Source organism: Passer domesticus, chromosome 20, assembly GCF_036417665.1.
Source record: "Passer domesticus isolate bPasDom1 chromosome 20, bPasDom1.hap1, whole genome shotgun sequence".
In the NCBI taxonomy this organism is placed as follows: domain Eukaryota; kingdom Metazoa; phylum Chordata; class Aves; order Passeriformes; family Passeridae; genus Passer; species Passer domesticus.
The window spans coordinates 2,536,330-2,551,064 of NC_087493.1; the positions used below are offsets into that span (position 1 = coordinate 2,536,330).

The 14,735-nt window shown below is 56.1% G+C and overlaps 1 long non-coding RNA gene across 2 annotated transcripts in view; it reads left to right on the forward strand.

Moving 5' to 3' along the window:
* The window catches only part of LOC135284140 (uncharacterized), a 43,838-nt gene extending 35,776 nt beyond the window's left edge, over positions 1-8,062 (forward strand). Inside the window, exons 4-5 of one of the 2 annotated variants that reach the window (XR_010349628.1) lie at positions 4,527-6,561; positions 6,599-8,062. This is a non-coding gene — a long non-coding RNA (uncharacterized LOC135284140). Of the gene's footprint in view, positions 1-4,526 lie in introns of both variants that reach the window. The other variant, XR_010349627.1, reaches the window with a different exon arrangement.
* The last annotated feature ends 6,673 nt before the right edge of the window (positions 8,063-14,735 follow it).

Consider the following 14,735-nt stretch of genomic DNA (forward strand, 5'->3'; position numbering starts at 1 on the left):
CCAGCTCCTTTGGAACATCCAGGGATCACAGGGATGTGATTCTGCTGCTGGCAGAAACCAAGGGCAGCTGCCCAGCTCCTGCCTGCCCACAGCCAGGGGCTCTGGAGTCCCAGCAGGAAAAGCAGAAATGCTGGGAAATGAGCAGAGCTCAGCTCAGGGAATGTCCCTGCATGGCTCAGCCTGGCAGGGGTTTGTCACTGTGGGGACACTGGAATAAATGACCCAGAACTGTCAGCAGGTGCCAGAACCTTCCTGAAACCTGGGGCAGTGTGGGCTGGCCCCGGCTGATGTTAGCCTTCTCAAAAATGAAGGGGGATGGGACTTTCTTCATTCCTGGCCCTGCCTGCCAGGCGCAGTGACACCTCTGGGGCTCTGCAGGGCCAGGGTGGCCTTTTCCTGCGGGCAGGGAGGGGACATTGCTGGAAAGAGCAGGAGGCAGAACAGGTTGGAGTGTGTCAGTGAGAGAGTCCTCGGGGCTGTGCCTGGGGGGAAGGTGAGAAGTTCTATTTTTAGGCTTCCACCTGTGCTCAGGTTTGGGGGCTTGGTCAGGGCTGGAATTTGAGAAGGAAGCTGTGGATGGAGCTGGAGCAGGGGCTGCCATGCCCTGAGTGCATTCCTCTGGGAATGAGCCAGGGCTGTCCTGGGCCATCCCTGGATCTGCCCTGGCCCATCCCTGGGCTGTCCTGGGCTCCTTCTGCAGCTCCTCCTGCACCTCTGAGGTTTGTGTGCTGACATCCCAGGGCAGCTCTCCACCACCCCGGCATATTTTGGGGTTAAAGAGGCAGCATTTGGGGGTGGTCTGACCCCCGGCACCGAGCATCCCCCGTGCCCGGGGGCTGGGGAAGGTGTCCGTGAGTCACAGGCAGCTCTGGGTGACTCACGGAGCTGTCTGGGTCAGGGTTACTCATTAACACCTTCCCAGCTCGGGTGGCCTGGGAACAAAGCTCTCCTCCCACCGCCCCTCTGCCGGGGCTGGGGCTGGGATATGGCTCGGGACAGGCGCTGGGAATTGGGCTGGACGAGGCTCAGGCAGCTGTGGCTGTGCCGAGGGGCTCCCTGGGCCTGGCTGAGCCTTCTGGGCTGGTTTGGATCCTCCTGGCACAGCCCTGGGGGCACACGGGAACCCACAGAGAAGCTGCCCCATCCCTGGAAGTGTTCCAGGGACCTTGGGACAGTGGGACGTGGCAGGGGGTGACACTGGATGAATTTTAAGGTCCTTTCTCCCCCAAACCATTCCATGAGTCCACAGCGCAGCACATCCCGCAGTGCTGGTGGTGGAGGAGGCAGCGTGGCCAGGGTTTGTTCCCAAGGATCCCAAATTCCCAGCCCAGGTCACCCCTGGGCAGGCTGGGGACGTGAGCTGGCCCAGCCTGGGGGGCTCTGCCTGGGGGGGAGCAGGGAGGAAGGAGCTGGAAGGATCCCCCTGTGAGATGGGACACGTGTGACACTCAGGGAGGGATGGACACAGGGAGAGAGGGGTGGAAATAGAGAGAGAGAGGTGGAAATAGGGAGAGAGGGGATGGAAATAGGGAGAGAGGGGTGGAAATAGGGAGAGAGAGGGGATGGAAATAGGGAGAGAGGGGTGGAAATAGGGAGAGAGAGGTGGAAATAAGAAGAGAGAAGAATGGAAATAGGGAGAGAGAGATGGACACAGGGAGAGAGGGATGGACACAGACATGCCAGGACTTCCCTTTTCCAGGTTTTTGGGGCCAGGCTGAGCCCAGCTTGGATGTGGGTGCAGGGCCAGGGCACGATGTGCTGAGGCAGCTCTGCAGGGAGCAGTTCCTGCAGTGGGGCTGTGGCTCTGCAGCTGCATTTTTGTCAATCCAGCCCTTTGGATGGAAGAATTGCAGCGGTAAAAGCGGAACTGGGGCATGTCTGAGCAGGCCCAGGGGTCTGAGGGAGCAGCAGGGAGGTGGGAGCTGCCAGAATCCTGTCCCTGCCTCTTGGATCCCTTTCCTGTTTGGCTTTGCTGCCCACACAAGTGCTCTCACTGTCTGGGGATGCTCCCACCCTCCACAGCCAAAATTCCTGTTTTATTCCTTCCCTTTGCTCTGCTCCTGAGAACAGGGGTTTGGGGAGGGCAGGAGGCAGATCGCATCCCAAAATGTGCAGGTGCTGTCCTGCTGCAGACCCAGCACCTCCTCTGTGGATCTGTGGATCCTCTGCTCCTGTGGGATGCTGCTGGGCCCTCGTTCCCTCCCTGCTCTCCTGGGATGTTGTGGGGGCTCCTGGAGAGGACAGAAACCCCGGGGCTGGTGGCCAGGAGCTGCTGGTGGCTCGCAGTGTGTGGCCTGGCTGTGCTGCTCCTCCCTGGGGCTCGGGGAAGCAGATGGTCCCTCCTGGGGGATGGGGGAGGAACAGGAAAATCTGCACCTGAAATCTGCCCGGCTGGGGGGGCACGGGGGAAGGAGCGGGGTTTTGTAGGGCAGGGGGGTCTGGGTGGGGGAGAGCAAAGGGCTCTGTCCTGTGGGTTAGGCTGGGACACTGAGCAGGGTTCACACATTCAGGATGAGCTGGTGTCCCCAGGACAGGCAGGGGACATCGCTCCTGGTGTGTCCAGTGCTGTGATGTCCCCAGGACAGGCAGGGGACATCGCTCCTGGTGTGTCCAGTGCTGTGATGTCCCCAGGACAGGCAGGGGACATTGCTCCTGGTGTGTCCAGTGCTGTGATGTCCCCAGGACAGGCAGGGGACATTGCTCCCAGTGTGTCCCCGCAGTGCTGTGCTGATGTCCTCAGGACAGGACAGGCAGGGGACATCACTCCCAGTGCTGTGATGTCCCCAGGTTGGGCAGGGGACATCGCTCCCGTGCCCCTCTCCCTGCTGTGCTGTACTGATGTCCCCAGGACAGGACGGGCAGGGGACATTGCTTCTGGTGTGTCTCTCCCCACAGTACTGTGCTGATGTCCCCAGGACAGGCAGGGGACATTGCTCCTGATGTGTCCCTGCCCGAAGTGCTGTGCTGATGTCCTCAGGATAGGACAGGCAGGGGACATCCTCCCAGTGTGTCCCTCCCTGCAGTGCTGTGATGTCCCCAGGACAGGCAGGGGACACTGCTCCGTGCCTCTCCCCGCAGTGCAGTTGTCCCCAGGACACGACAGGCATGGGACATCTCTGCCGGTGTGTCCAGAGCTGTGATGTCCCCAGGCCGGGCAGGGGACACGGCTCCGTGCCCCTCCCCGCAGTGCCGGGCTCCTGCCCCATCCCTCTGCCCGCGGGCTGCTCGGGGCGGGGGCGGCAGGAAGCGCTTTGATGTGCGGGTGTTGCCCGCGCTGGAGCTGCGATAACAGATCAGAGCAGCCCCGGGCTGCGCTATCGCTATCGCCCCGTGCCCTCTGATCGCTCCGGCCGCGGCGCTTCAAACGCGGCTGCCGCTGCCCGGCGCTCCCTGCTGGGCTGGGGCTCCCCGACCCCTGAGGCCCCGTGGGTCCAGCCCAGGGCTTGGACCCTCGGGGTGCTCTCCCCGGGCACTGGGTGCCTCTGGGGTGTCACCCATGTCCCTGCCTGTCCCACATCCCAGAGCCTGGGATGCCCTGCAAACCCCAGGGATGCTCATGAGGCAGTTGGAGCTCCCTGCCTGTCCCAGATCCTGCTGGTCTGTGCTCCCCAGAGCCTGGGAATGCAGGGTTGATGCTCATGAGGTGCCTCTGGACCTTCTTAGAGGACACTGGGTGCCTCTGGGTCGTCACCAGTGTCCCTGCCTGTCCCACATCCTGCTGTGCACAGGTCCCCAGAGCCTGGGAGGTTGGGGTTGGTGCCCTGCAAACCCCAGGGATGCTCATGAGGTGCCCCTGGGGTGCCACCAGTGGTGTTTGAGCTCCCTCTCTGTCCCAGATCCTACTTGCCTGTGCTCCCCAGAGCCTGGGAATTTGGGGTTGATGACCTCCAAACCCCAGTGATGCTCATGAGGTGCCTCTGGACCTTCTTAGGGGGCATTGGGTGCCTCTGGGGTGTCACCAGTGTCCCTGCCTGTCCTGCGTCCTGCTGTGCACAGGTCCCCAGAGCCTGGGAATTTAGGATTGATGCCCTACAAACCCCAGGGATGCTCACAAGGTGCCTCTGGACCTTCTTAGGGGGCACTGGGTGCCTCTGGAATTTCACCACCATCCCTGCCTGTCCCACATCCTGCTGTGCACAGGTCCCCAGAGCCTGGGAGTTTGGGGTTGGTGCCCTGCAAACCCCAGTGATGCTCACGAGGCACCCCTGGGATGTCACCACTGATGTTTTACCTCCCTGTCCATCCCAGACCCCACTGTGCAGTGATCCCCAGCCCCTGGAATTCGGGGTCAGTGCCCTGCAGGGCTCCAGGGTGCCCCGGGGGCAGGCAGGAGGATTTGCAGCTCTCAGCTGTGGTCCCCAGCAGCGTGTGGGGGTGCTCAGGAGAGGCCTGGGGAGAGGAGGAGGAGGGTTTGGGGCTGCTCCATCTCCTCCTTCCACATCACCCAAACCCTGGGTTTGGTGCTGAGGGAGGGTCAGCCCCTGCTCCAGCCCAGCCTGGTCATTAACCCTGCTTTTCCTTCACAGGTCTGTGCTGGAGCCTCGGGGTGAGGGACAGAGGGACAGCCAGGAGCAGCTCCCGAGGACAGCATGGACACTGCAGCTGGAGCAGAGGGACAGAGGGACAGAAGGACAGCCAGCACAGCCAGGAGCAGCTCCTGAGGTGAGGATGGACACTGCAACTGCAGCAGAGGGACAGAGGGACAGGAGGACAGCCAGGAGCAGCTCCTGAGGCCAGCACAGACACTGCAGCTGGAGCAGAGGGACAGAAGGACAGGAGGACAGCCAGGAGCAGCTCCTGAGGCCAGCACAGACACTGCAGCTGGAGCAGAGGGACAGAAGGACAGGAGGACAGCCAGGAGCAGCTCCTGAGGCAAGGATGGACGCTGCAGCTGGAGCAGAGGGACAGAAGGACAGGAGGACAGCCAGGAGCAGCTCCTGAGGCCAGCATGGACACTGCAGCTGCAGCTCAGGAGCAGCAGCTCCCTGGGCACCGTGGCCCATCAGGGCTGGCAGAGGCTCTTCCCCGAGCTCCAGAAGCAAACCCAGCTCAGCTCCTGCCCAGCCTGGCTGGCTGCACATCCCTCCAGGAGCTGAGCTCCTCCACGTGGAACTCGCAGGACTCGGGAGCAGTTTTCTGCTGGCCTTTGGGAATTATCCTTTGGGATCCTGCCCGTGGATGGATGGATGGATGGATGGATGGTGAAGGCTCCTGGCTCAAGCAGGAGCTCAGTGCTTTTCTCTGACAAGGACCAAGCACTTGCCTGGTTCCCAGTGGATATTTTTGGTCTTTGTTTTTACTCCTCTGCTCTTTTTTTTTGCTGTTTTTTGGGGGTTTGGGTGCAGTGGATCCCGTGGTGGGGACTGGAGCCTTTGGAAGAGCAGGAGCTGAGCTGCTGCTGGGGTTTCAGAGTGGCAGAGCCTCATCCTGTGCTGGGTGGCCTCAGGACAGTCCTTGTGCCACAGCTGGAGCATCCCAGTGGATCCCAGTGCAGCTGGGACCGTGGAGCAGGAGCAGGGATGGGGGGAAGCCAAACCCCAGCCCGGGGAATGTCACAGTGAGGGGAATGTCACCCTCAGAGACAATTAAATTGCAATTAATAAACCCCTTTGGCTCTGTGAGTGCTTTTCCATTTGCCATGTTTCCAGGGGGTTTTGGGGATGCCTTGGACTGTCCAGGAAACCTTGAGAAACTCCTGTCCTAACAAAGCCAGCCCAGGACTTTAACACCTTCATTTTCCAGGAAAGTTCTCCCCTGTCCTTTCCCTCTTCCCTTTCCAGCCTTTAACCACCACTGCCATCCCTCCTGCTCCAAAAGCCACTGAAATGCAAATTATTTCCCCTAAAATCCTGTTGTTAATTGTGCCTGGGTCCTGTTCCCTCCTCCCCTGTAAGCACCGGAAGGTGCCCTGTGGAAATAGAACATGAAAGGGATATTTATGTAGTGGAAATATCCGTTTATGATAATTATTTTTTTAGGATTTTGAACATTATTTAACATAAAAAGGGGTCCTGTCATAAGAAAAGCACAGTGGCCTCATGAGCATGGATTCAGAATCATTATTTGGAGCAGCCAGGGTGACTGGAAGTTTCTACCAGGATCATTTAGGCTGGAAAAGGTTTCCAGGACTGAGTCCAAGCTGTGGCTGATCCCCACCTTGCCCATTAAACCAGAGCACCGAGGTCCTGCTCCCCCTGTGCCATCCTTTCCCAGCACAGAATGCTGCATGGATGGGCACAGGGACAGGTCCAGGGATGCGCTGTGAGGGACATGGGAGGTGGGATTTTTGGGGTTCCTGAGGAACATTCCCCTCAAAGGCCTTTGGATGCCCCAGCCCCGAGCAAACACAGCCAGGGGAGGGTGGGACCTTCCTGGGTGAGCAGCTGGAAGAGCAGCCTGGCCTTCCTGCCAGGAAACCCGGCCTGGGTGCAGGAGGGATCCAGGGATTTATGGGTTTGCTTTCCCATTGCAAACATTAACCCTCGCTGGGCAGGAATGCTGATGTCCTGCATGGAATTCCCTGGCTGCTCCTGGGGCTGGGAGTGCTTTGGGATGTTCCCAGTGCTCTGAGGAAGGGCTGGCAGCCCCAATCCCCCAGGAATGGGAATTACCCCACAGCTGCCCCAAGCTAAGCTCATTTTCCCTCTAAGCTCCTGTGCTTTGGTCGCTGTCAAGGAGAGGAAATTCTGCTGCCAGAATTCTGCTCCTTTCCACCAGAGATTTCGTGGAGCCAGGAGCAGGATGAGCCACCCCAGCTCCAGCTCTGGGAGCCCTGCTCCTGCTCCCTGCTGCTCCTGCTGATGTTTTCTGGATGCCTGGAATGGCAAAACCTTCCCCGAGCGTGGCCTGACGTCCTCCCCCTCTCCAAATTAAGTGCCAGCCCTGCTTCAGCCTAATTAAAACCAGCAATGAGGACTGGGCCAGGCTGTAAAATTCTAGGACAGTTTTATGTGGAGCAATTAAAAGGAAGGTAAAAAAAAATTGTTAAGAAATTAAACACTAATTACTTTTTTTTTTTTTGGCCAGCTGAGCTGTTTTGGCAGTGGGGCTGTGAGGGGGATGCAAAACCTGGGATGGTCGGGTCCCTGCTGCCATAAATCTGCTGCATCAAATGTTCCCCTGCTTCTGAGCCCTGTAACTCATCTGCTGCCAATTAACCTAAATCACGTTTTTTCAATTAAAATTCGAGGCCTGATGGCAGAGCCTGGGCTTCAGCGAGGTGGAAATATCTGTTTTAAAAGGTGTGATCCCGTGTTAGTGTTTTCCATGTAAAATGGGATGTAAATGCCTGGGCAGCTCTGAGGATCCTGGGGGCATTTCCAGGGAATCCCACCTGGGGAGTTTGGAGCATGGCACCTCCCTGCCTGCAGGAAAACTCCCTTGGGGTGGAGTTTTTGCCCGGGGTGGACATTTCCAGGCAGGGGCTGCCTGAGGGCTCCCAAGTGCAGATCCCAATCCCGGAGTTTGGGGTGGGAATGGTGCCTTGTGTAACACCTGGATAATTGGCCTTGGATGGGGAAGGAAGCTGCTGCTTCCTCTCTCTGTGTCTGGTCTTGCTCCCGAGCGTTTTCTGTGGTGCTTGGAAAAGGAAAACAGGCGCTGAAGTGTTGGGAAAGAGGGGAGGAAGGGCAGGGCTTGGAGCCAATGGTTCCTTTTTGTACCTGCAGCCGCCCTGCCTTAAAAATCCCCATAAAGGGTGATGAACCTTCCCAGGGTGGAAGGAGAGGATGAGGAGCTGCTCCTGGCCCCGGGAGGAGGAAATACTCAAATTCCCTGTTTCCCTGCACTCCTCCTGGAGCTTGGTCCCTGCAGGGGATGTTGGGAATGGGTGGCCTATAAATCCTGGGGGTGCAGACACAGAAATCCCCCTGGATGAGTCCATGGAATGGAGTTATCGCCTTCCTGGATAGAAATGGAGCTTCACCCCCCTGGTTCCAGGCTCTGCAGGAGCTTCAGGGATGGGGAGGACACTCGTGGTCTTCCCACCTGTCCTCACACCAGGATGTGCTTCCAAAACCTCTGGAGACCCCACAGTGTCATCCTGTAATTCCAATTATTCCCCCATCCGCCCCCAAAAATCGCCCGGGGCTCCTTGTTCCTCCGACAAGCCCCTGCAGGTTTTCCTGTTAGGAAACCCAGGCTGGTTTATTAATACCCGTAATGTTAATTGCTGTAATTGGGAGGCTGGCTGCCCGCTGCCGGGGATGTGGGTGTGGAAACTGCAGGAATGTTCTCCCGGAGAGGGGAGGACGCTCCTGTGGTTATTGTGGTGATGGGGTTGTGGCTTTGGGCTCAGGTGCTGAAAGAAGGCTGAGAAACCCAAATGGATCTCCTTGGTTTAGGCTAAAAATACATCCCAGCGGGATTCACATGGTAATTAGTGCCTGCTAATTAACCAGCGCCCCAGGGAAAGGTGGCGATTCCCAGGGCTTTGGATCAGTGATCACCCTGCACCCCAAAGGAGCCCCAGGGATGCCCAGGGGGGGCATCGACCCCCAGCCTGGCAGTGCCAGCCCTGGACCAGCCGAGGGTTCTTGGCTCATGGGGAGGATTATTCCAAGTGCAGAATGGAGCATTTCCTGATTTCCCTGCTCTCAGTGACGAGAGCAGCCCTTGCCCTCGCTCAGCCGGTGGAATTCCTGTCGGGAAAGGGCAGGGAGCAGGGGAGGGGGGCAGTAAATCTGATTTAATCGCGGTGACACGGCCGGGGGGGGTTAATCTGCTCCGGGTTTAGGGCAGTGCCAGGCACGGGCACTCCCCAGCCAGGGGGTCCTGGGGTGGGAGAGGGAAAAGGAGAGGCCTGGGGGTCCTCAGCTCCACACGGAGCTTTTGGGAAGGCTCTGCTTTTCCCACTGGAGGTGCTGGGATCTGGGCAAAGCGAGGGTTTGGTGGGAATGGCCATCCCTGGAGTGTTCAGGCTTGGATGGGCTTGGAGCAGCCTGGCAGAAGTGGAGGTGTCCCTGCCCCTGGAGCAGCTGAGCTTTCAGGTCACCAGCCCAAACCATTCCAGGATCTTGTGTCTCTCCTGTGGATCCTGATGGAGAAACCTCTTCCCTCCTCTCCTGAGAAACATCCACACCCTGCATCCCAGGCCTGCTGCTGTTCCCTGAGCATTCCCTCCGTGCTTCCCATGTGCTACTGGGACTTTGTCACCTCTGGGGACAGGCTGGATGTGGCACTCATATTTTCTGGAAAAATCCCTTCACTCAGGATTTCTCTCCTGGGAAGCTGAGAAGCCTCAGAGGAAAAGGAAAACAATTCTTCTCTCATTTGCTTCTCCTGTGTTTTGCTCCTTTGGAATGTGGTTGGAGATTGTTCACCCACAGGTGATTGTTCCATTGAGTTCTGCTGTGAGTTGTTTTCACTCTTTGGCCAATCAGGGCCAGGCTGTGTCAGACTCTGGAAGGAGTTACAAGTTTTCTTTATTATCTTCTTAGCCTTCTGTCTCTATCCTTTCTGTATTATTTTGTATAGCATTCTTTAATATAATTCAGTATAATCAAATAATAAATTAGCCTTCTGAGAACATGGAGTCAGATTCATCATTCCTTCCTTTGTCTGGAAACCCCACAAATACCATAGCTGGAGAATTGGGAGAGATTTTTGGGCAGCCCCAGAGGTTTCCTGAGAGGTTTCCTTGGCATGGCTGGAGGAGCACTGGGGATGTGCAAATCCAACCAGGAGCTCCAAACCACAATGTTTTAAAGACAAAAACCCCAAATCACCCAAGAATCCGTTCTGAGGTTCTTTTTGTTTAACCTCTGGGGTTTAAATGAAAAGTGGAGCTGCTGTTTGCTGGGCAGCTGGGAGGTTTCTGCCAGAGGGAAATCAGATACCCTGGGATTTGTGGGAATTCTGCTGTGGAAGTTGGAGCAGTGAAAGGAGTGGGCAGCACCTCTGGGCCAGGGGAGGGATTTTGGGGGAAAAATAGTGAGGCACCAGCTCAGGTGGGATGAGACTGGCCAGGCTGGGAGATGGGGATTTTTTGGTGGCCATCTCATGGATTTAGGGGTGTTGTGGGTCAGAGTCTTCCAGAGGTCTTGTCCCAGGTGTTGTCCTCTAGAAGAAATCTCTTGGGATGATGTCATACTTGAGACAGTCACAACACAAAGCAACACTCCATTTTCAGAAGGCTTCAAACCTGGTTTTATTCCAGCATGCATGCTTTTTATACATTCTTATAAAACTCATAAATTTACACTTTACTTGTTGGTCAGGAGAGACAAACAAAGTGCTCATTGGAACAGGCAGTTGCAGGTTTCTCTTATTTCTCCTTCTTTCTTCCTTGGTTTCTGTGTCAACGACCTTGGTAGGAAATTCTTCCGGGGGTAAACTCTTATCAAACTCCTCTCTGGCTCACAAAAGTTGCTGTAAAACCTCTTCCACGGTGTGAGGTGATGCTGGTGGCCCTCAGGGAATAGGTTCCTCTCAGACTCCCAGGGCTGACTCAGAGCGCTTTGTGGGAAATAAGGAAAATCCCCATTGGAAAATCCACCTGCCAGCTTCCCAGGGATTTGTGCCATCCCAGCACCACCATCCCAGCAGGAGCTGGAAACACGTCAGCCCTGCTGAGGGGCAGCCAGGCTTTGTTCCTGCTCTCCTTGGGATGATATTGTGATATTAATTAAAACCACGGAGCCTAATTGTGGGAATTACAAGGAATTAAGGAGATCAAATCTGGGAAAAGATCTGGCCATCTAACCCAGCCGTGCTGCTCTCCGAGCTCTCCTGTGTTTGCTCCCTGATCCCAAAAGGAATCTCCCGTGGTTTCTCAGGAGCAGTTTGCTGAGTCCATCCCCATCCTGCTGCTCCTCCCTTCCCACAGCTGATTCCAGCAGCTCTGGGTTTCCTGGGCAGCCCTGGCAGCTTCTCCTTGCCCAGACCTTGCTGCTGAGGGGCTGTGCCCAGGAAGGTGCCCTTGGATAACTGGAAATTGGAGTTTTCTCCCCCGTGCTGCTTTTGGAGGATTCATTCGGGCAGTTTTGGGGATGAACTGGAGGGTGTTTGCCCTTGTGCCTGTGCAGGATGGCTCTGCTGCCCACTGGGAAGTTGGGATTTGCATTTTGGGACTCTTTGGCAGTGGATCGTTGCCTGCTTCACTCCAGAGGTTCTGCAGCAGAAAGCTGGGCTTGGGGCTTGGTGGAATCCTTGAAAACTGGGAAGGGGCAGGAGAAATTCCTCAAAAGAGCCTTTTCCTGGTGGGAGCTGTAACCTGAGTTGCTCTGTGGTTTCTTCTGGGCTTCCTCCTCCTCCTCACCCATGGTGATCCCTCTGCCAACAGCTCCATCTCCAGCTGGGGACCCTGGCCAGCCAGGACCTGCTGCTGTTGTGCTGCCAGGACCCTGCTCCCAGTGCTCTCTGGAGGGCATGTCCTTCTCTTCAATATCCTGGGATGCTTTTGGGGAAATCCTGCTGCTTCCTCCTCGCTGAAATGCAGAAAAGTGACATTCCGGGGGCTGCAGGTAGTGGGAATGGGAGCTCAGCTCTTTGTGGGGAGGAGAGAAGCATCCAAAAGCCCAGAGCACAACCTGGGGCAGCCCTGGGGCTGGAGCAGGACACAGAGCTGGAAATGACCGGGAACAGAGGAGGGAACTTTTGGGGAGTGGCAAAAAGGATTCCTCCTCATCCTGGAGCAGAGTGGGGTATTGTATTTGCGGGGTTTCCAGAAAAAGGAAGGAATGATGAATGTGACTCCATGTTCTCAGAAGGCTGATTTATTATTTTATGATTTATATTATACTAAAGAATGCTATACTAAAGAATACAGAAAGGACACTTACAGAATGCTAAAAAGATAATAAAGAAAATTTGTGACTCTCTCCAGAGTCTGACACAGCCTGGCCCTGATTGGCCAAAGAGTGAAAACAACTCACAGCAGAACCCAATGGAACAATCACCTGTGGGTGAACAATCTCCAACCACATTCCAAAGGAGCAAAACACAGGAGAAGCAAATGAGAGAATAACTGTTTTCCTTTTTCTCTGAAGCTTCTCAGCTTCCCAGGAGAAAAATCCTGGGTGAAGGGATTTCTCAGAGAGTGTGAATGTGACAGTGGTGGGACAGAGAGGTGAGAGGTGCACCAGGGGCCCCAGCTGAGCAGCAGGATTTGCCCGTGGGTGAAGCTGAGGATGGCACAGCCCGGGAGCTCCTGGGCCATTCCCAGCACTCCTGGCTCCTGTTTGCCCCTGGGCAAGGCGCTGGTGCCTCCCTGGCCGCATCCTGGAGGGTTTGTGTGGGTTCAGCTCGTGCCAGGATGTCTGGCCGTGGCCAAGGTCCTCCTGTGCTGCTAATGCCTCGTTAAACAGGGACTGTTTGCTGTGCCTTGTCCTCGGAACCGGGGCTGCTCCCAGCGAAAATCTGGATTATTTCCTCCCCTCTTCCCCCTGCCTGAGTCCCAGCGGGTCCTGGGGGCTGCCAGGCACAAATCTGTGCCCTGGAACTGGGCAGGGCTTGCTGTGCACAGGGAGGGGACATTGCTGTGAGGCAGCAAATCCCATCCTCGGGAGGGAGATCCCTGCCCCAAAGCAGTGCTTGGGTGGGTGCAGGAGCAAACACAGATTCTCTGAAAATGCTCCCACTCCATGTGCTCTGAAATGTATAAAATAGGCACAGAAAACCCAATTAATTTCATTTTAAAGGTGATTTGGGGGCCTTTTTTATTTACCATTAAATATCAACTCTTTGTTCTCCAATAATCATGGGGAAAAATTACCCTGACAGCTACGGAAATGTCATTTTTTTATTCTTAAGCCAGAGCCTAAAATAGGGATTTTTGGGGACCCTGGCACATGGAGGGCTCAGGAATGTGCCCTGACTCTTCCTCACCCCATCACTGAGAGGTGCAGGGCTTTGAGGTGCTGCTGGGATTATTTTGGTTTTGGGATTATTTTGTTTTACTTGGGATTTTTTTGTGGGGGGTTTTGGGATAATTTTGTTCTTCTTGTTGGAATTATTTTGGTTTTTGGATTATTTTGTTTTACTTGGGATTTTTTTTTTTGGGTTTTGGGATAATTTTGTTCTTCTTGTTGGAATTATTTTATTCTTTGGATTATTTTGTTCTTCTTGTTGGGATTATTTTGATTTTGGGATTATTGTGTTCTTCTTTTGGAGATTATTTTGTTCTTCCTCTAGTTTTTTATTCTTTTTCTTGGGGTTATTTTGTTCTTCCCCCAAATCCCGTGCTGGAAATCCCCAGGGGGTGTCTGGGGCTGTCACTCCATACCCAAGCCCTGAGTCAAAACATGGGGTGATGTTCTGGAGCACAGCCCTGGCTTCTCTCCCTGCTCTCCCTGCCTGGGAGCCAACACCTGAGCTGAGATCATTATCTGGGTTTATTTTTAGAAATTCCTGATCGATGCCGAGGAGGTGACTCATGGCTGGGAGAGGAGCTGCCCTTCTCTTGTCTCTTCCCAAAGGGGTTTGGGAGCAGAGCTGAGCTCCAGGGCCGGGAATGGCTGATCCTGGGGGTGCTGGCAGGGCAGCCTGGCCCCTTGGGATGGGGTTTTTGGGACTTCTTGGCTTCTCCCAGAGCCTTGGGTTGGGGTTTTTGGGACAGGCTGGCTTCTCCCAGAGCTTTGGGTCAAAGTTTTTGGGAGGCTGCCTTCTCACAGGGCTTTGGGTCAGGCTGGCTTCTCCCAGGGCCTGAGGAGGAGGTGGCAGCTTCCCGAAGTCCAAAGCTGTGATTCCAGTCCTGGCCCAGCGATCCGGGCAGATCCAGGAGAGGGAGGTGGGGAGTGCTGGGAGGGGCTGGGCAGGGTCACACTGACCCCCTCAGGGTGCAGTGCCCTCAGTGACCCCCTCACCCTCTTGCGGACGTCACTGGGGGATGCTCAGGGACACTGGGATGGCTCCAGCATTCCCAAAGCTCTGCCCCTGTGGGTGCAGCACCTCGGTGACCCCCTCACCCTGCTGGGAGATGCTCAGGACACTGGGATGGCTCCAGCCTTCCCAGCTCCTGCTCTTCCTTCATCCCCCACCCTGGCTGGTGCCCCAGGGGCCGCTGGGCCCCTCCTGGAGCTCCCTGTGCTCCTGGTCACAGCCCTTGGTGTCCCTGGAGCCGCCAGAATTCCCAGTTTGGATGCAAAGCCATGGACTGGCCTTGTCCTTGCCCTCCTTCCTTCCTCCCACCCCTGGGTGCTGCTGCTGTGAGCCAGGACAGCTCTGAGTGGCCACAAAACCCTTTTCCCTTCAGGACACCTGCAGGTGAGGTGGGCACACCTAAACCTTTGGAATTCTGAGCATCATCCTTCCCCCTTCCTTTGATATCCTCCCCCACCATGGGCAGGCAAAGGAAATAATTCCAAACTTGTGTTGATGTCTCCAGGAGAGAGCTGCGGCTGCCTGTGCCGGGAGGGAAATGCCCGCAGGTGATTTATCCCGACATTGACGGCGCTTTCCTCATTCATAAATCCAGGCGAGCTCTGGAGCTGCAGGAACGCTCCTGCACCGATCCCGATCGCCCCAGGGCAGCACGGCGGCGTGGGACACACAGCAAACCTGTCGGGCAGGAGCGGGGCTGGCAGATCCTCTCCCGGCCCCGCTCTGGGAACGGCAGCCGAGGGAGGAGCTGGGGCCGCAGCTCCCTGGGCTCCCCGAGCGCTGGGGACGGCCAGCGAGGCTGTGGGTGCGGCAGAAATTGGGTTTGTGTCGGATTTAACCCTTTTCTGACCCAGACATGGGGCAACTGAGAGGCGTTTTGAAAATTTTTATTCCATTTTCAGTTTCATTTGGAGGGT